Consider the following 22,457-nt stretch of genomic DNA (forward strand, 5'->3'; position numbering starts at 1 on the left):
GTGAGTCTCAGCTCTGCAAGGGGGAGCCTGAGACTGGCGGGCCGGGAGTCCCGGGGACACGCGGCCCCAGCTGGATCTGCCTGTGGTTAGCGACCTTCCCCAGAGCCCCGGCCCACTCTGACTGTTTCAGATCCACCACGACACATAGCACTGAGTCATTCTCACCAGCCAGTCATTCGGCACAGGAAGCCAGGCACCTGCACTTCTCTGCGGTGAAAATAACTAATTGGGGGTAAGTGTTCAGCCGGCCTCATCAGAGCTCAATTGATGAACTTCATACTCATGGCCACACCCAAGCCTTGAGCACGGTGGGTGTATAAATAACCCCAGAAGTGACACTGCCAGGCTGGCTTTACCTCTTCACGGTAGAACTGGAGAGTTCATTTCAATAAAAGGGGAGGGAGGGAAAGCCACCCCCCAGTGGTCATTGGGCGCCCACACCTGTCACATGGGCCTGAAGAAGCGCTTCCTTCCTTCCTTTCATTCTTCCCATTGGAACCAGGCAGCGGGTGGACTTTCCACACAGCTGACAGGGTTGGGAGCAGGTTCAAAAGCAGAAGCACATAGAAAACAGCTGATTTGGCTGCAGAGATGAGAAATTCTTGCTCGCTTCCTATTTCCATATGACTGTATGTCATCAGGCGCTGACATGTTTTCAGGACAGAATCCCCCTCTTGTGATAGAAGGAGGGACTGAGTGGCTCCACTTCGCCAGGGCGGTGGTTCACGCAGAGGTGGTTGGTCCACTGCAGAAGGAATTGTGGGACTCAACTGCATTTGATCTTCAGTAAAATCCTTTGACACAGAGGAAGCCAGTATCGATCAATCTCCTAACACTCCGAGGGCAACTCTGAACCTTAGAACCTCACAAAGCAGGTCAGTGAGCGGTGGATTCGGAGCTGGAGGCAATACAGTCACACCTGGCACCAAGGCTAAATGACGTGGCCAAGTTGTTCAACTAGAACATGACACCGGAAGTGGGGGGGCGCTAAGGAGAAGAAAACCACTTGTTATATGAGATGTCGATATTCTTTGTACCTAGAGTAGTCAAAGGTAGAGACATTAGATACAAGCTAGAGTCCTTGGGGCAATTCTTATCTTGGTGTTTTAGTTTGAGGGATGTAATTCCGATGGCTTGTTTTCAATTATTTCTACGGTTATTTAAATCTTTAAATGAAGGCATTCTTGATTGTTCTCTTAGCCTCATCATTTACCCTTCTTTACAAAATTATTTGGCAAAGAGCTAATAGTAAGGAAGTCACAAATCTACTCCCTATCAGTTTTTCTGTTGAAGATCTCTTTCCCTTTCATGTGCAGGGTCAGATCTGCTCAGGGCAGATGTGATGAAGATCTTTACTGTTTGCCAATACTATTTTAGGGTACTGGGAAAACTTAATGGAGCTTTTTACCTTCATCATATTCTAGGGGCTTATATTGGACAAAAAAACTGAAAGCTACATCAAAAAGGCACTATTGTAGGTACTGAAATGATTCAATATCCCATGAGGCACCTGGCCTTTTCTACAGAACCCACATGGAAATGACTTTCACATGAAAAAAATATTGGACTGATGAACTCTGTCATTTCCTCTTCCTGAGCATCAGTTTCTGCTTCAGCATCTGTTAAGGTAACACCAGTTGCTGTTACAGGTAAAACCCCCAAGTCCCAGTGGCTTAACACAGTAACGGGGTCCTGTTTGTGTCAAGGTAGACTGGGTGATCTCCTTGCTCAGCTCACCGGATTTCCACCTGATCTTCCAGTGATCAAGGATATTTCCCTATGATAACGCTGTCCTGTCCTCCTTGTCATTGAGTTGGTGGAAGAGAAAAGAGTTGAAGATTATGTGGGAAGTACTTTTGAATAAGCAGGTGTCACATCCGTTCATATTTCCTTGGCCAGAACTCAAACACAAGGCTATACCTAATTGTACATGAGGCTGGTTAATGCATTCTAGTTTTGTGCTGAGGACACAAAACAGATCTGATGAACAACTAGTTAGTTCCCACACCACCTTTAAAAATGAGATCTTGGAGTAGATGAACTCTTAAGTTCTTTTTGCTGATCTAAATTCAACCACTGCAAGACTCTAAGATCCTTGCCTTTCAAGGACTTATGCCCCTGTGTGTGAATTTATCCATATATACCATCCCAAAGATGAAATATATCCTTAGTGATGTGAAAGGTGACCAGTACCTGAAGGGTGAAATTTGATGGGAACACTTCCATCAAAATAGTCCAGTGAGTCCAGACATGTCAATGACCAGTAAAATATATATTTTTTTAATTTAGAAAATAAAATAGGCTGTCATGATAGAGTTACTGGGACCATAAACAGGTAGAAAATTGGATCAAATATGTGAAACAACGCTTTGCAGGCACTGGAGAACAGACTACAGAAATTGGAAACAAGTAAGGTGAACCAATATCCCTGGACTTTTGCCTAGTGACACTTCCTAGGCCGGTGTGGGGAGGGGTTCCAAGAAGAGATCTGTAGTGTTGACAGAGATCAGGGCTCAGACAGGTGGAGGTGCTAGTGGTACACAATACCAGAGGGGCAGCAGCCATGCAGAGAAAGCCTGCCTGGATCCACATTGTTTTTCCCTTGGTTCTTTTGCTGATTACTAAACCAAATGTACAAACTATGAAATTCCATGACTCCAGACAAGAAGGACTGGGGAGATGTAAGATGAATAATCCCTAGAGGTTACATGGGGCTAGGAGATATTCAAGGTCCAACCAGACAAAGGAGACCCTCCTCTTTGCATATATGGGACATTCAATAGAGACACCGAACGTGTCCTGCCTTGGTGGTAGGACGTGAATGGCCCTGAAGTAAGTGCACCTGAATGTGTATTTTCCGTTGTTGAATGTGGGGTTCTATGTATTTTAATTAGATAATTTGTTGTTTGTATTGTTCAAATTTTCAGTGTCTCTACTGATATTCATGACTCCTTATTCTTTCAGGTACTAAAGAGGTGTGTTATACGCTTCAGCTGAGATTGTGGATTTATCTTTTCATTTGCCTTTAGTTCTGTGAATTTTTTTTTTTTTTTTTTTTTTTTTTTTTGCGGTACGCGGGCCTCTCACTGTTGTGGCCTCTCCCATTGCGGAGCGTAGGCTCCGGACGCGCAGGCTCAGCGGCCATGGCTCACGGGCCCAGCCGCTCTGCGGCATGTGGGATCTTCCCGGACCGGGGCACGAACCTGCGTCCCCTGCATCGGCAGGCAGATTCTCAACCACTGCGCCACCAGGGAAGCCCAGTTCTGTGAATTTTTAAGATTGATATATTTTGAAGTTATATTATTAGATGCATTCAAATTTAGGCTTGTTGTAGCTTCTTGATGGACTGATCCTATTATCCTAATGAAATACACCCCTTTATCTCTGCTGTTATTAGTATGATCAGAACAGCTTTCTTTTTATTAGTGTTTGCATCCTGTATGTTTTTCTGTTTACTTTTAAACTTTGTGTATCCTTATATTTAAAGTATGTCTCTTGGGTTTCCCTGCTGGCGCAGTGCTTGAGAGTCCACCTGCCGATGCAGGGGACGTGGGTTCGTACCCCGGTCCGGGAGGATCCCACGTGCCGCGGAGCGGCTGGGCCCGTGAGCCGTGGCCGCTGAGCCTGCGCGTCCGGAGCCTGTGCTCCACGACGGGAGAGGCCGCAACAATGAGAGGCCCGCGTACCGCAAAAAAAAAAAAAAAAAAAAAAAAAAAACAAAACTACGATAAAGTATGTCTCTTGTAGGTAGTATACATACATGTATACTTATATATACACATATATATTTTTACTTATACATACATATATTGTTTTGTAAATTCATTCTGACAGTCTATTAATATTTAATAACATTATTAGGTATTTGGCTGTAAATCTTTTCTTTTATTAAATGAATTTCTGTGGCATCTGAGCCAATACATATGTTTGGATTTATGTATTAAAGCATTTAGTTTAACCTAACGAATATAGGAGAAGAACCTTACAAAGAGAAAAAAAAATAGTAGTTACTTTTTTAAGGCAAGTTGTGAAATGAGATACCCTATTATTAGGTGGCATTTTATTCTGGATAATTGATAGGAGATCATATTCTCCAGCGAGCGTACATCCTTTGCTTTGAAGGCTGCTCAATGCCCCCATCATCCCTTGCGTTCTCCCACTCCCCTCCAGGCAGGGGGAGGCACCTCATCTTTTGTTCCCACCTTCACACCTCTCCAATTCTAGCATCGTATTGAATCTGCTCATTTGCATATCTTGAGAGAATATGAGCTTCCTGGCAGGGATCATGTCCTATGGACTATTACATCTCATAAACAGCTCTTAATAGTGATAATTTTTGTTGAATAAATGATGCATGCATGGTAGGTTTTTGATTAACCCCAATGGCATGTGTTGAGACATGAGGAGTGTTAGAGGTCGGCTAAGGCCAGGAGTGTCCCTACAAGGTCCAAGATGGTCCTGAATGTTCCATTCTTCAAAGGGTTCTAAAGGGCTTTGGGTGAAGCCAAGGATGGGGCTGCTCCCTTTGGCTGACCTAAGCTCACAAATGGGCCCTAGAATCAAATCTGTCTCTTCTTTTGAGATGACAGACAATTCGTTTGGGAAAAAATTTTTTCAGGAGGATTTCCCATTATTTATCAATTTTAGGGTCTATGAATAGCTTTGAACACAGAATTGCATGTGCAAATCCTTGTGTCTGCTATTGAATAATTGATCTGTCACTCACGGCCTCTGAATGAGGGGTCCTGGCTAATTGCACCCGCAATTAGGCAACCGTGGGGACAGTTGCTCTCTTCCCGTTTAATTGCCTGGGCGAAAATGGAGAACCCCCTTTACAAACCAGGCCTATTATCTCATTGTGAGCCTTTGCAAATATAAGATGACCCCAGAAACAGATGGAGAAAATATATAGTTTTATTTGCTGCTCACCAATTAATGCCAGTAATATAGCCAACAGTCCTGCACTTTTCACATACACAATACGTGTACTGGAATCAGTCAACACCCCCATAACGTACTTACCACTTCAATGTCTAGTTCTGCGATTTTATTATAACACGTATATCCAAAATGGTTCTGATTCCTAAAACGTTTCCAAGTTTATATTGTACTCGTCAGAGAACCTTCTGAACGTGATTATTGTAGTTCTGTTGCTTTTGGAGAGGAATATAAGACCCCACTGGGAAGATTTTGTCCTTTGAGCAATTGACTTTATACTATTTGTAGTTTCTGACTCGGAGTTGTAAAAGTCTACTCCACCAATTGTGTAAAATTACTTCTTTTAACAAAAGTACTGTGTCAAAATTCAGTGGGAGTTTTGGGAGATTTTTCCTATACTTGCTGAGTTTTTGTTTTTGATTGTTTGGTCTTATTTGCCATGTAGTTGATACAGAGATGTGCTGCTCAAATGCCCTTTGGAGAACAGAAACGCTTCCCACTGCAATGAGTATGGCTGGCTGGTAGCCTCCAGCTGTTAGTTTCCGGAAGCTCTGCCTCAGTTTTCCAGCCACGGTTAGGCTCATGCCCAAGTGAAGTGGTGGAGGAGGGGTCTATGCATTTCTGCTCAACGTGACTTTCCGAAGGCGATCTTTGCCCTGGACCTCCCTGGGGAGACTTGGCCTTGCCCTTTGTCATTGCAATCTGTCAGCTCCTCTGCCCAATCCGGCTTCCTCCCATTTCTTTCTTAATAGGTGTTTCTCCCCAGTAAACCTTTTGTGCTTTCAATTCCATCCCAGCATCTGCTTCCTGGAGACTCCAGTCTGCAACCACCATCAAGTAAAGATGAATTAGGAATAGCTCAGAGGATGTTTATATTATTGGATCCAAGGCTTAGCTCCAAAAACAGCTTTCAAGGAAATATATTTTGCTGTGCAGTTGTATAAGAATTGCTTCTTTTCAATTTCTTTGTTTTCTTTCTTTTTTCTCTCCACCAATATCAAGAGATTAGATATATGAAATAATTTAGAGCAAAATAATAGAATGCCTTTCATAAGTGTAGAACCTACATTTCAAAGGATTTATTTAAATAATAATTATAAATATTAATTAGTTGATTACTAAGGTTTTTATTATTTATGGAGACCAACTCTTCCAAATATTTCTAAGTGAAATAGAAATTAGCTCTAAAAAGGTGCTAAAAATTGGAAGAGATGTTTTACCTTTGTATCATTACATCACCAAAGCAACATGGCTTTCATTTTATATTTACAATTTATTTGTCTTTCAATAAATTTCTTTGGGATACCTTTTCATATTAACTTTTATTACAGTGGTAGAGAGCATTATCTGACAAAAATTCTACTTTCTGCCTTACAGAATCTACATTATAAATTGTATCCTCTTTCTACCTTAACCATTAGGCTTCATGTTTCCAAACTTCCAACAAATCTTTAATTAATATTAACACTTGGGATCTGAGAATAAGAAATTAAAATTCTTGGGAATTCTAGGGAATCCCTGAAATCATGAGCTATGCTGTATTTTTCATGTTTTATGTATGTATTTTAAATTATGAATGATTTTTATTGTAATAAGGTTATAATAATAACAATGAATACACAATGAATGATTATTATAATAGGCTTACAATAAATAATGAATGATTTTTATTGTAATAGGATTATACTAAAAGTCTCAGAAGATTTCTGTAAGCAAAATTTATCATAATAAATGTATGGTTTATTATTATGAACTAATGTATTATGGTAAGATTACATCTTTTGATAACATGTAAAAGTGATCTTTTCTTGATAGAGATATTTGATAACAGGAAACATTAAAAGAAGAGAACTTTAATACAAAATATATACCGAATAAAAATCATTTCCAAATGGAAAGACATTATCCCAAATATCTAAGTTTCCATTTTAAAAATAACACCTAAAGCATCAATTGCCTCAAGTGATACCCTCGATCTTTGTTTTGTAACAAATATTCTAGACGTAGACAATTTCCTTACGTTTTGTCTTGAGTTGGTCTAATTATTCTTTGCCCAAAAGCACCTTCAATTTGGGCATTACCACATATGTCACTGGGCTTTTTTTTTTTGCGGCACACGGGCCTCTCACTGTCGTGGCCTCTCCCGTTGCGGAGCACAGGCTCCGGACGCGCAGGCTCAGCGACCACGGCTCACGGGCCCAGCCGCTCCGCGGCACGTGGGATCCTCCCGGACCCGGGCACGAACCCGTGTCCCCTGCATCGGCAGGCGGGCTCTCAACCACTGCACCACCAGGGAAGCCCTGGTTTTTCTTTTTTAACAATGAAACATTTTTTTAAAAAAGAAGATATTTTGTCTACTTGCCCTGATTTTGGTGTTGATGCTGAAATCACTCTCACTTATGCTAATTCAAAAATTTTTTTTTGCTAATTCAAATTTTACATCAGTTTCTGATTTCATGTAGTAATCCACAGCACTGTCATTTTCTCTTTGCATTTCTTCTGTTAAAATATTTACAGAGAACTGTAGTCTATAGGAAATGCTCAAACACTAGAAAACACTAGAGAATATTATTGGGTATGTTTGAATAATGTAACATTTAGCTCTCTTAGGGTGGTTCACAGCACCAGAGAATCACATGCCAATATTCCCAATTTAAGTATTTATTTTTCTTCCCAAACTTGCTGTTTCTTGGAACACTCGTAAGATTTGTGTGAAGTATATCCTGTTCTATACATGTATTAGTATTTATTTTATTTGCAATAACGGTACCCCCTTAGCAGCAGGGCCAGAACACACATGGCAACGAGCACAAGCAACACGGACTGATTAAATCACGAGACCTCTCTGCTCCTTTGCTCTGCTCCCAGCTTCCAGTAACTTTGATCTTAACCCTGGACTCCGCACATAACATTTCCTGCTCTTGCTTTTATCTTGAATCAGTGGCTTCCATTGAACTAATAAGGTCTTGCCTGTTAACTCTATTTCTTGTAGGAAAATTATAATTATTCCCGTTTTCCTCATGTGTTCACGATTGACTTTTCTTAGGATTTGGGATTCAGAAGAATATAAATTTCCTGAGAAAAGCAGGGAAGAAATTCTCACCTAAAAACACTGGTTGTTACTTTGGTAGAATAATGACATTTGCTGGGCATTTCACTAGAAGAAGACTGGGCTTTTCTCCCTCTGGGATCTGTGGTCAGGGAAGGAGCTACCCTGAACATCGGAGATGTTTATGAGCAAGTGGAATGGTCTTTGTATCTCCTGGAGCCCTCGGCTGGACTTGGGGCACAATCACAGTTAATGCTGTGTCAGGGATGCCAAAACAGCTAAGGGTGGCATTCCTTTTCAGATATATTTTTACATACTTTGGGTCCTGATGTTTTTTTAATCATTCTGAACGTTATGGAAAGTTTATGATAGAAAATTGTCATTTTACACATTAAGATAGCATCCTTCTCTCATAAATTGGTAAACATATACAGAGGAGAGGGGGACAGTATTCATTTTTAAATGTCTTGTTTGCTTATTAATATGAAGTAATTTTTGTCAATATACTGTAATTATATGAGTCACTTGTGTGGGTTGGTAGAATATGTATTGATTTGATTAAATTACTCCAAATATGATAAGCTAATTTGCCATATATTTTATTATAGTGATGTAGTATTTGGAGGTGATGATATGTTTGTGAACATGAAGAAAGGACATTTTTTTTTTGCCTGAAACTGGTAATTTGCTGCTCACTCAAATGCCATAAATACTGGTTTTGGCAAGGGGGAAATCATGGAATTTATCTCTGAGCTAAACTGTGAGTCGAATTTTAGACCAGGAAGCCTTTTTATATAGTTGCAAGTTATAGCCTAACTGGTTACTTATATTAGTTCTCCCCAGCTATAACCCCTCTCGATGGTGGCAAAAACCACAGTGCAATGGCCAGTCTCTGGACCAGGGCTACGAGGAGGCAGCTTGGTTTCGGTGCCAGAACTACTCAACTTCGTGACTCTGAGCGCGCGCCCCCTGCCCCCCCCCCGGACCTGCTTCTGATGTTTGGGTGTGTCGGGTCATTCCAGTTCAGAAATCTTGTAATTTTCTGGTCTGAATTATATCCTTGAGCAAACATTAGATCCTCTGGACGATGAACTTGGGCGATCCCAAGCCTAATCCCTTACGGTGTTCAAGATGTTAGAAGAGAAATAAAGAGAGAGAGTGCACCTATGCTGGGCGAGGCAGGCTCTGGGTCACTTTTAATTTGAGGCACTTTCACGTAAGTTATTGATCAGACATTTACAAGTAGGTTTGCTAAACAACTTGTAAACGCCGTCTAGCCTGTCGGTTTGTGCCTTGTTTTTCTAGATCCCGGGGATCCTCATAGACATGGAAACCCCTGGAACAGACACCTGCAGCGGCTTCCTCTCAGCCTTGGCTGTTTCCTGACGCAGAGGAGCAGTGGGGCTTGTTTCTTGGCAGGAGCTAATGCCTCCCGCCCTTTCCTCTTCTGCCCTCCAGACAGCGATGTTCTTTGTAATGGGGTGTGAGCCAGGGCAGGGAGGGGCGGTCGGCTGGTCCGTGGATGGATGCTGTCAGCCTCTGGGGTCCACAGGGGAAGAGTCAAAATAGAACAACAAATGCTTTTTTCCAAAAGTCCGTTTGATGCACGCCAAAAACACTTACACATCGATTTTTTTTTTTTTTTAATAAAAGATTATCTCTGAAATACAATAGCTTCTAAGTGATTATATAGAATCACGAATCTATCCATCCACTCATTCACTTGCTGAGTATTGATTGAGCAGCTGCTAAGTAGCAGGGTCTCTGTGTAGGGATGGCAATAGAGGTTCACAAGAGAGACCCGGCCCTGTGGTGGTGGATAATTTTATATGTCAATGTGGCTGGGTCATCTGACCTAGGTATTGAGCAAACACCAGTCTAGATGTGGCTGAGAAGGTTTCCTTAGATGAGGTTAACATTTAACTCAGTAAACTTTGAGGAAAGCAGATCACCCTCCATTATGTCGGTGGGCCTCATCCAATCAGTTGAAGGCCTTAAGAGAAGAAGAGTGATTTCCCTGGAAAAGAGGGAATCCTGCCTTCAGACTGCAATGTCAACTCCAGGCTGTAACATAACTCTTCCCTGGCTCTCTAGCCAGGATATGTATATATATATCAACCTGGGCTCTGAGTGTTATCAGTAACTGGACCTCCTCAATAATAATAAATATAGCACTTTAAATAAATAACTAATGTTAATTGAAGACTTATGCTCCGCCAAAGCATGCTCTGGGAGCTCTACAAGTATTGGCTCATTTCGTCCTATGAGGTATAGGAATTGGACTCTTTTGCCTTTTAGTGGGTGAGAAAACCAAGGTATACAGGTGTCAAGTAATCTCTCCAACTAGTCAGCTGCTGAGTTGGGGTTAAAACACAGGCTGTCTGTCCAGCTGCAGAGCTGGTGCTGGAACGAGGCGCCGTGTACCCTCCGCGGTTCCTGCTGACCCTGCAGCCATGTAACCCCTTAGGTCCTACCCCTGTCACGTCCATTTCTTCGTTTGATTCCTGTAAGGATCCCGTGGGATAGGAAGCCCTGCTGGTTCACTCCTCAGCTCACGAGTGAAGATATGGAGACTCAGAGAATTTGTGTGGCCGGTGCCAGGTTTCTTAGGGCCACCGGTCACTGTAGTTCCTTTGTCTCCTGACCAGGCTGATATAGTTTCCACTGCCCCGTGCTTTTCTCTCCAAGGCTCGCTGTGTCCACCGAGGTTGGAAAATGGGCAATTTTCTCAGCAGATCAGACTCCAGGCGCTGGGACCACGCGAAGGAGGTAAAATTGCAGCCAGTGGAGTGGACATACTTTTAAAAGTCCTCTTGTCTCCTTGCATCTTCTGAGGCTGTACCTGCTGGGTATCCCTTTTGGAGAATTTAATTTCTTCTCTCCCTTGGCACTGTTTGCCTTGGTTTGTGGGTTCAGCTTAAATCCGTCCTTCTAGAACATTCCCCGACAGCCCCTCTCTCTTTTCTTTCCTTCTGCATCAGATTGTCTTGGCCATGCACCCCGTTTGATAATTAACCATGGGCTCAATCCGCGTGTGCCTTGATTCTTTCAAAACCTCAGGGGCTGTGAGTCCCTTCCTTCTCCAAGAAGCCTCTCCAGGTTTCGGCTCCCCAGCCGAGCCCAGAGCCTGGCACACAGGAGGCATAGAGTTTGTGTTTGTTCATTGGATGTGATTTAATATAATTGAAAACGCAGGCCAAATTTGGAAATGACAAATCAGCTCAGAGTACTCCAAAGCAAGGCAGGTCAGGAAGCCCACGGGGCCTGGTTCCCGCCCTTCCCTCCGTGGGAACGCCTCCAGGCCCCTGCTGTGCCATCCTGCAATTCTTGTCCAAAGCACAATAGGACTTTTAGTGGGTGTAATCATGACCCCAGGATTCAGAGCTTCAGCTTGAATGCAAGTAATTTCCTCACTTCAGCTCACCACCAGGGAGCATTTCCTGGGGACCACTGGGAGCTTGTTTTATAACACCTATACCTTGATCTGGGTGCTTTTAACGTCTGCCCTGCAGGGCAGCCTGAGATCACAGCACCTCTCTCTGTCCAGGCTGCTTAAAGATGGCCCTGAATTTCTTTTGCAGCAATTGTAGAAAAGGGCAAAATCAAGGTCATTGCTACATAAATTAGGAAGTAGGTTGGGGAGGAAGGATTGAAGGGTATACGCTGACGGCAGGGCACGTGGAAAATGACACACAGGGGAGAGTCCTTAAGCGCCGGTCTTGGGGAAGCTGGATGGGGCGTGTAGAACCGCAGAAGGAGAATCAAGGAAAAACAGAGCCACTATGTCACACAACCACATGCAGCGGGGCTGCCCTGAGACCCCCGTGCCCTCATCCTAGAACGTTTAGAACTTAGGTCAGTGAATTCTTAACGTGACAATGGTCCCGGATGCCATCAAAGCCAAGGCCTTTATTGGAGAAAAGGGATGGAAGCACAGAAGCGCAGAGAATGCACGGGGCCAGCGCGGGACTCCTTTCCCCGCTCCCCTCCCAGCTTGGGCTCCTGGCACTGCCCCAGAACGAGGCCCGCCCGGGGCTGTTGTCTGGCATCAAATGAGCCAACCCTGAGCGCCGACTGAGCAAAGGCATTTGTAGCTTCAGCCGTCAGTGACCGGGAGCCACGTGGGGAGGGGTAATAATGATGCTGGACTCTCAAGGAGCAAAGCTACCACTGTGTGGATTTTACGTTGGCATTAAAAAGCACTTCTGAATGTACCCAGTGCTGTTCTTACACATTCTGTCATTTAATGCCCACAGAATCTTCTGGAAACGATAGTGTTACTACGTCCACTTTGCAGCCAGGTAGGGTTGAAAGCTGGACTGTCACCTGGGTGTCCTGAGCTCCCGGGTCACCGGCTTTGTCCCCATGCATACGCCCCCCGCATAGCACTGGGCTTCGTTGAAGCCCTGCTCTCCGCCTCCATGAGGTCGGATCCCCACCTCTCAGTTAGGTGACCCTCCACCCCCTCCTTTATATGCATCAGCTGCTTGGAGTCCAGCTCGTTGAGACAGTCACGCACCCCTGTCTGTGATGCGTCAAGGACCAAGTGGAAAGGGGAATGGGAGCCACAGAGGGGGATCCCGGCCGGGGTCCTCTCCTTCCGGGAGTAAATGGGCCACATGACTAATTGGAAAATTGATTCCAAGGGGGCAGACAGTGGGGAGAAGCAGGACACGGATCTGCCCTCGATGAATAGGCAGGGTTGGAACAGAGGTGGAGGAGGGATGGAGTAAAGGCAAAAGCATCCGGAGGACGCAACAGTGAGTGACGCTTGGCGCTGGCGATGGCTCCGTGGGTTCCTGACCCGCCTGCTCCTTTCCTCTTGATCCATGGCGGGGAATGGCGGGGGCTTGCTCTCTGTCATTGAACATGAACTGCAAAAAGCATGAGTGACATCAAGGGGCCGAGAGGTTCCTCGAATCGCCAGGTTATTGGGAGACTTTTCTCTTCTCTTGCTCTTTCCTCTGACCCTTGCACCCTCCTCACCTGCTCATCCTCTTTCAGTCTTAGTGATGGAGCCCAGACACTCTGCAACGTCCGGTGCCCTCGACCTCCAGGTTGGGATAAATGATGGTCTTCTGCACTTCCCTGCAACTGCCCACTTACCCTCTTCCTGACCAATATCTCGTCAGCGAGATAGGCAGAGGGCACAGCAGGGTCAAACGGGTTAGGATGAGCGAAAAAAACAAAACAAAGCAAAGCACCCCTGGCGGTGGCCTCATACAGAACCGAGCGCACATTCTGGTTCTTTTGCTGATTAAAGCCGAGACTGCGGGGAACTTAATCATTTGGCTGGATTTCCAGCCTCGTGGAATTCTTGGGTGCAAAGTGTCCGCCCACAGCGCCATGAATAGGTCTCTTCCCACAAGGACAGTCTCTTGTCTGACTGCGTCTGCAGCATCATAACGTCTTTTTTGTTCCTTTCTTTTGAATTTTATTTTATTTATTTTTTATACGGCAGGTTCTTATTAGTTATCCATTTTATACATATTCGTGTATATACGTCAATCCCAGTCTCCCGATTCCTTACACCACCGCCCTTCTGGGTGCATCCAGACTGTGACCTAAACCAGCATCTGAACTGGGCTTAAATCTCCGTGGGAACGTCTCAGAGCCTCTGTGTCTGGTGTGCCAGCTGTTGGCCGAGTGTGGCAATGTTAAGTCTAATATCTGATGCTGCCCTAAGAGCGTGGTGAAGAGCAGCGTCTGCAGCACTGTGGCGCTTGACGCCTCATCTGCCCAGCGTCCTGTCCGTGCTGCAGTTGTGGCCAGACGGACACTTGGCCAGAGCCTCCACATCTGTGAAATGAGGGAGCCGGGGGGGGTCCTTCCAGCTCAGGGATGCTATGATTCTCTCTCACACTAGCGGGAGGGCAGAGATACAGTCCCCGCTGGCCGTATCCATATTTCAGGCCCAAGGGCCATCTCCTCGTGGAGATGAAGCATTGCTGAAACGCATGCTGGCTCCAAGCAGCTGTGTGGCCAGACCTGCAGTGAGGGTTAGAGCTATCGGGTCCAGGGCCAGCCCTGCGGCCTGGAGGGGAGGGGAGGTGGCGGAGGCGAGAACCAGACCAGGTCCCCGGCCTCCTGGCCAGGGCTTACAGAGGCACCCCAGCAGCACCCACTTTGCTGGCCCGTGTCTCAGGATGTCTCTGGGCTGAGCCGGTGCACCCAGGGCCCACGACTCCAGGTCTGGATTCCTCGTAGCTGCCAGGCCTTCTTTGTAGGGAAGGGCATAGGATGGGCCCAAGGGCAGCTTACCTCCCTGGGAGACAGTTTTGAAAAAGCTCAGCTGACCAGGAAGAGGCCCCTGTAATGTTTTCAGGGTTGACATCAGAAAAATAATACTCACCACCGGCCCCAGGAAAAACAGGTGAAATATGCTTTTTTTCTGAAAATGATGCTTCTGCTATTGCCTTTCGTGGAGCCACCTGCTCGGCACTTGGGGCCCACTGGACAGCCCCCGTCACTCTCTCATTTGCTCACGTCTCGCAAAGCCCGGCCTTCCAGGGCCCTGCTCTGGATGACGCTGAAATGAGCCCTGAATGCTTTCTTCTGGTCATGGCCACTCACCATGTCCTCACTGTCCTCTCTGACATTATCACCTGCCTTCATTCAGTTCAATAGACAAGCGTTTCCTGAAAGCTTCCCACAGACAAGGCGGTTACTCAGTGCCACAGTTTTTGGTGTAGGTTCCTTTGGTGTTGCCTTGGACTTGGTTCTACAGCAGGAGTCTAAGTTCCCCGAGGGCAGACGCTTCCCCTTGTGTCCATATCCCAAAGTACCCAGCCGTTAAGGGGTCTTATTAAAAATTTATTTCAGGTTTTTTTTTTTTTTTTTTTTGCGGTACTCGGGCCTCTCACTGTTGTGGCCTCTCCCGTTGCGGAGCACAGGCTCCGGACACGCAGGCTCAGCGGCCACGGCTCACGGACCCAGCCGCTCCGCGGCACGTGGGATCCTCCCGGACCGGGGCACGAACGCGTGTCCCCTGCATCGGCAGGTGGACTCTCAACCACTGCGCCACCAGGGAAGCCCTTCAGTGTTTTTTTAAAAAATAAGAATAACAACAAAATAATTGCTGAACTAAATAAAATGCCAGCAGTGATGTAGAAATGATGAAAACTTTTACCTAAGGACAAGAAGTTTTATTTCTAGTGGGTAAAGGACATAACAGCCACAGCTGCCATTGCATGGGACACATGGCCATTACCTCTGGGGGTGCTAATGGTCCTTCTAGGTACATATCATTATCCTATTTTAGAGATGAGGAACTGAAGTCCTGCTCAGAGTAACAGGTGTAGGAAGTTGTGATGCGATTTAAGGTGTGGGTGTAGGACTTTTAGACTCTCCGGAGCTGTGATCTTTTTGTTAAGTTATGCTGCTTATTCTGTTCATTCGTTGTGTTCATCTACAGGTCAGATTTAATGTAAAAGGTCACTGTACAGATGTTTCTGGTGCCTGCGTTATGAGAGGACATAAATAAGCCCAAGAGAGATTAGATAGATCTTATTCTCATGGGTAGGATACACACTCACGGAATATGATTAAGTACCAAATAAGAGGCACAGAGGATGTGTGTGTTTTCTCAAAGAGTTTTGCTGAACATTTGTGTTTCTTTAGGAAGCTAGTGGCACAGCTAGAAATTGGGGCCAGAAACATTTTTGAGAGCTGGATTTCAGTTCCCTCTGTCTTGCTGGCAATTTTGACCTCCTGATCCTACAGTTCTTTTTCTCTGAAATAGGAGCATTGTAAGTTGCCCACCCCAACTCAGCCTGATTATTTTAATGTTAGCTGAAAGAACCAAGTGTTCTCGAGAAAGCTCATTCAAATGGTTCCTGCTTTGGGAGTGGAGGGGTGTCGAGGCCTCAGGTATCTTCAGGGTGAGCTGATCTGGGATGATAAAAAGACAGCATCCCATTAGATTTGCAGCTCTTCCTTAACTCTAACAGAAAGGCAAGGGAACATTAATGATAAGGGCACCCCCATTCAGTAAATGAAATACCCCCCTCCAAGACCTCTACACGTCAAAACCTTGGGAGTCCGGGGAGGTCACACACCTGCACATACTAATGAGAGCCATTATCCCCAGGAGACCAGTGAGGTCTGCAAAGGGAATTTATCGTGGCTATTCTTTGCTTTGACAAAGGAGCCTCCTTTGTCACTATGTCTTCCTTCTGTCTGTGTCTATCATTAAAATAGTGTAGGGGCAGGGGTGGAGAGAGGAACCCTTCCGCTGACGGCTTCCTGGAAATCTAAGAGGCTCAGCTGTTCTATGGACAAAAATGAATTTGGCACGTGGCACACAGCCGGATGCGTATTCTTCACCACTGGGAGAAACTGCCAATCCAGGCAGATTCTGAATCCTTCTAGATTCAGAACGGTGGTGGCTGTTTTGATAGCATGTCCTTCGTTAATATAAAGACTTCATTGGGGTTTTTGAAAATCATAGTGCACGTTTCCTGTAGCTGGTGGGAGGAAGTGGCTCTGAAGTAGATTCCATTAGCGATGTTCCTACAATTTCCTGGGCTCTTGTTCATTAGGAGGAAGGTGATGGGCGGGGGCCTGTGGTCGGGGTGTCACATACCTACAGGCCTAGCAGGAGAACCCAGCACCTCTAACATGTGGCCCAAAGAATGCAAGCCGCCGAAAACAAGCTGAGCTTCTCAAACAAGGAGTAGGTGGTTTTCGTCTGCTGCGAGGCTGGGACGTGGCATCGCCATCTGCCTAGCGCTGTTAGAGGGTGTCTGGCCGAAGCCACCTATCCCATTTTTGTAGTTCTGATAGCATTTGCCATATAGAACGTTTCTTATGCTTTTGCGTATGGAGTTCCTATCATTTTAAAATATCAAAGATTTTCAGCTGGGGAGATGGAGGTGTCAAGGAGTCAGTGGACAGATGCTGTGACTCAAACTTTTTGTTTAAAATGCCTTCATGGAGCTATTAGTCTTTTGGCTGCTGTGATTTTTCTCCTATTTACTTCCTTTTTGTAATAAGAAGGGGAATACAAAATAAAAGTAATTTAAAAGTAATATATGCTCATGGCAGAAAGTGTGGAAAGTTCTAAAAATCATAAAGTTTCTAAGTAAAAAATAATCTGTGGTTGTACCATCAAGGGGCGGCCATAAAGAATATTGTGGCTTATTCATCTTTTCTCTTTCGCAGAGAGAGATTACCAAGGGGTGTGTGTGTGTGTGTGAATCATTTTTGCTAGAACTGTATTATCTATTTAACTTGAATCCTGTCTTTTTTTTTTTTTTGCGGTACGCGGGCCTCTCACCATTGTGGCCTCTCCCATTGCGGAGCACAGGCTCCGGACGCGCAGGCTCAGCGGCCACGGCTCACGGGCCCAGCCGCTCCGCGGCACGTGGGATCTTCCCGGACCGGGGCACGAACCCGTGTCCCCTGCATCGGCAGGCGGACTCTCAACCGCTGTGCCACCAGGGAAGCCCCGAATCCTGTCTTTTGAACTCTGTATTAGAGAGTAAGCCTTCCTATTTTATTAAAATTTTTTGCCAACATATATATTTTTTTCTGGTTTAAAAATACTGCTTTCCCTACCACATGTTTCTGTGTGATTCAAAAACAATTCTACCTCGATGGGGCTTTAGTCTGAATATAAACAAGTCCAGTGGTTTTAAAGCAGTTTTTTTTTTTTTTTTTTTTTTATGCTAAGGAGAGACTTTCCATTTGTTTCTGTTTACAAGTTACAAAATATTTCATCCTCTGTGACTTCTGTCTGGAGTAGGTGCAAGATTGGGAAACAATATTGGTTGTTTCATTTGATGGTGCTTGTGGGTGAAATTGGGTTGTCTATTTTCTTTCCAACAAATGCATTACCTTTCCCCAAATCTAACTTCCAAATTTTCTCTTCTCTAAAACCTCATCACTTTATGTGTTATTCTTCACAAAACTGTTTTTTAAATGATTTTTGTGGAACATAAATTCACTTTATCACATAAAATATCTGAAACCCAGGTCAGGCTTCTTGCACAGCCCCCAGTGAGAGGGTCCACCTGCTTCTTTATATTTTTCATGTGATGCGTGGCGGACTCCTTCTCCATCTCCTGTCCCTTATACACTTTGGCTGGAACACAGTGATTCCAAGTAGGTGTGTCCTAGCTCATAAGCCCGGGCTTAAGGATGCTTTCATAAAAACAAATGAGCAATGAACATATCCAATGCCATACAATTAGATCTCAAAATAGTAGCTCTAGCTTTTTTAAAATAAAAGATACCATACCTAATGGAAATGACACGATTCCCCAAACACCTACAGTATAACATTTCTACATGAGTCAAAAAAATAAAGATACAATCAAAGAAGTATCAGCTAAGAGGATAAGAAAGGGATGTGACTTAGGCAGAAGCTAACTCGCATAGAAAAAAATTGACCAAAGAGACAAAAACAGTGGAAGTGACCAGAGAAAAACGTTCTCTTCTCTAAAAACACCTACGCAGCGAATGCCAAGGAATAGGGAAGAAAATGAAATAAGCCGCAGAAGTAATCAGCTTTTATCTCTTCATTGTAAAGTAAGGCATGCATTGAAATAGAGTTTTAGCAACAGGAGGCTTTGGTCAGTGACCACACAGCCTGGTTTTGCTCAGGACAGTCTCTGTTTTTACCTCAAATCCTTCCATAATTATCCCCGGTGTTGTCTCGCACTCTCAGACTTGTGGCAGTTCGGACGTTAAGTTATATGGTCTCTCTGTAATAGCAAACTCAAATATCTGTGATATGGAAACTAATTAGTAAAGACAACGGTTTCCTTCAAGTTATTTGGAGTGTGAGGTCAAAATGACAAGACAAAATGCAACATGTTTGCATCAACGGCTCAGATCTACAGTGGCATTGAGGAGTGACTGAACGGGGATTCCGGGAGAACGTACAGAACGCGGTGCGGAAGAATGAAGTTACTGCTGCCGCTATAATCGTCCATTTGCGCGGTGAGCAGTTTCCAGAGACCTTCCACAGCCCTCGGCTCCCGAGCTCTCCTCTGACTCTGAGTGGCCTGGAAGGAGGAGATGGTGATAGCTGTGATGGAGGAGATGCCAGCCCACCTTGCTCTTGGGTTTGGGTGACACCACCTGGGGAAGGACGCCACCCCCTACTGATTCTGGAGGGAAAGGAGTTACAACAGACTGCAGCACATTCCAAGGATTGGAACCTCCGAGGCAGGAATCTATTGGGAAGATCTCGGGCAATGAAGTTTGCAGATCAACGTAGAATTATGACGGATGGATCTCGGTAGGTCCGGCTTTGGAAGAACAGTTTAGAGGTTTTAGGGGCCTGCTTTCAGACGAGATGAACAGTTTACACGATTAATAGAAAAAGGACCAAATGAGGAAAAGTAGCTCTTTAGCAGAGCATTTTGAGGTGGGGCGACTGATCATCTGGAAGGAGGTGGTTTGCTGCCCAAACTCTTTAAATGTGTCCTCGGAAAGGTCAGTAGATTCTACAGAGTTTTTTCTTATTTTTTTCCTCCTTATTATCCACTATTCGTATCAATAGGAAAATATTATCTGTTATTATCATGTTATCCAAAAATGTAGCACCTCCCCCACCCCAGAGAAGTAATTGAAAAGAAATGAACATTCAAGTGCAGAGTGCTTGACGTTCAAATGCCTGTATTGGGGGAAGGCTATCCATTGCCAGCAATTAGCTAAGTGACTGGGTTACACCAGTGATTATGGGCTAAGGAGTGGTTCACCTCCCATCGGCAGAAAGGTAGCTCCAAGTGTTCAAATCTAATCTCTTTGGAGAAGACTTTGTGGCAGGTGATCCAGTGACGTGCGTTCCTTCCAAGAGGAGAGTGTGGCCCAGACAGCTGGCTCCTTGCCCCTCTGGAGGAGAAATAAGGGCACACAGAACCTGTGACTTGTGGAAGGAGCCCTTTCCTCTCTCTGAGCCATCCAGGAAGTAAGTGGGATGTATCTGGAAACGTCTGGCCTAGGTTTGATTTCCAGTTTCAGTTTACCAGTGGGGAGGTCTTAGGTCTGTTTCTGAATCTGCATGGGCTGGTAGGGGTGGAGGAGGGCAGTCACGCGAAGATCTGCTAAGAACTTCTAATGAGCTATTGGATTTGAAGTACTTAGGGTTCTGCAAGGAGGCTATCCATTGCATTTGGTTCCCTGGATCCGGTGGTACCCTGCTGTAGAGAGCTGCAGAGGGACAGGCCTAGAGGGAACCACAGCCTCTGGGCCAAGGAGCTCCATGGTTTCTGCGATTTCATTCTTATTAATTACTCTGTGCCAAAGTAGACTTTAGTGCAGTAGCGAGGCGGTCTTTTATTTCAAAGCTTTAGAGGAAAGTTAAATGAGCTGCAATAAGTGACATAAGCTAGTTTAATTTTAAATTTCTTGTCACTATAAAGAAATAGGACAGTTTTCTTAAGATGTGTATCAACTTTTTTACTCTTTTCATTAATTCATCCATTAATAGACATACTTGCCTGTGCCTTATAATTTGAACTCTCTGTAAGGTGATCGGATTGCAGCAAGCTTCTGGCTTTTCTAGGCAACTCCTGGAAGGGGGGACTTTTACTAAGGGTTTTGTGAGAAGACCCAGGAACTGGCTTCCCTTGTACACCGCGTGGCAGCACAGTGAAGATCTGCCCTGAATGCGCCTGTGTCTTTCCCCTGCTGCTCTCTCTCTATGACGGATCCACAGTCTCTGTTCCCAGATCCCTTCTTGTCCTCCTCTCAGGCCGCCTCTGCATTTCCCTAGTTCCAACCTCCTCCTTCTAGATCTTTTCCCTGCGTGTATTTGCTCTACTTTTTATACATAACAATTAAGCTCCTTTTTTTCTTCTCTAGTTTATCTCCTCCCGGCCCTCTTGCTTCTCCTTCCTCCTCAGAAAACGAAGGACCTTCCTTAGGACCCACTGGCTTTAGGCTCAGGGTAGGTATGCTAAATGATGAAGAATTTTTGAAACTTTCTATGACAATAAAAGGACTCAATGACATTTATGGCTGCCAGGACTGATTAGCCAGTTGTACCAAATATCATAACATATAAAAATTCTATGGGATAAGAACACTTTAACTTGCGTTGCAATTTTAAAAACATTTTATTTACAAAAGTAGAGTGGGAAAGGATTTACGACTCTCTTTACTGTCTTGGCCTGGACATTCTTTTTCTAGTTTCTTCTAGTGGATTACAGAATTGGTATTTACATTTCTATATGCTCCGAATTAACAGTTTTCTATTTACTAATAGCCCTTGTCAAAAAAGATGAGAGAAATAGGAAAGAAACAGGGAGAGAGAGAGGAAGGGAAGGATGAGCATAAGACACTCTAAAGGACTTCTTCGAAATGTCATGTCACTTAAGTGGTGGCTAAGCTGATGGATGGCCACACCTCTGTCTTGTGCTAGGAGGCCACGCCTTGCAATGGCTTAAAGGGCTCAAAGGTCAGACTCTGGGTTTTGGATACCTCTTCAAGCACTTGGTGGCTTGTAACTTTCAGTGAGTGACTTAATGTCTGTCCACCTTAGTTTCCTAAATAGCAATATTACTGAGGTGTATGGTTTCCATGGGAAAATAGATAAGTGTTTAGACTTTTGCCCAGCACATTATAAATGCTCAATAAAAGTCAGCTGTCAGGGTACACCCTCAATGATATTTTCTGAAGGCAAACCCAAAGACATGCTTCCTAAGACAGGATTGTGGTGGTGAGTACTATCGTGGTGGTGAGTACTAGGTGTGCATTATCTCCAGGTTTCTTGACGATTCCAGAATCAGAGCCAGGCATGGCACTTGTGAACCATGCATCAGGGTTTAAGGTACATCACAGGCCTGGGCAGGACCCTGCCCCACTGAATTCTTCCCGAAGTTCCAGTCTGGCATCCCCTGCTCTGTTGAAGTTGCTCTGTGGTCGACATTCCTGTCTTGACCTGTTCAACAAAGATCTGTGTCCACCGTCCTCCAGACTGCTTTTGTGTAGAAGACGTAGAAATGACCAAAACGTACAGTGTCTTGGCTCTTGTCACTTGCATTCTGGCAGGAGGTGGAAGGTGGGGTGAGGCAGGGTGGAGACAGAAAAAGAAACAGATAAATACGTAGTCTGTAAGTCTTTTGCACTCTTAAGAATTATATTATTTTTTAATTAGACTTTTTATTTTCAGATCATTGCAGATTCACGTGTAAGAAATAATACAGAAATATCCCAGGTGCTCTTGACCCACTTTTCCTGACTGGTAACATCTTACAAAACCATAGTACAATATCACAGTCAGGACGTGGACACTGACTCAGTGAAGGTACAGGACAACTCCATCACCACGAGCATCCCTTCTGTGGCTCTTTTATAGCCAAACTAGCTTCCCTCCCCACCTCACCTCATCTCTAGTCCCTGACAACCACTAATCTTTTCTCTACTTCTACCATTTTGTCATGTCAAGAATATTATATAAGTGGAATCATAGAGTATGTAACCTTTTGGGACTGACTTTCTTTTTTTCCCACGCAACGTG

This window comes from Kogia breviceps, chromosome 11 (genome assembly GCF_026419965.1).
Source record: "Kogia breviceps isolate mKogBre1 chromosome 11, mKogBre1 haplotype 1, whole genome shotgun sequence".
NCBI classification, from domain to species: Eukaryota; Metazoa; Chordata; class Mammalia; order Artiodactyla; family Physeteridae; genus Kogia; species Kogia breviceps.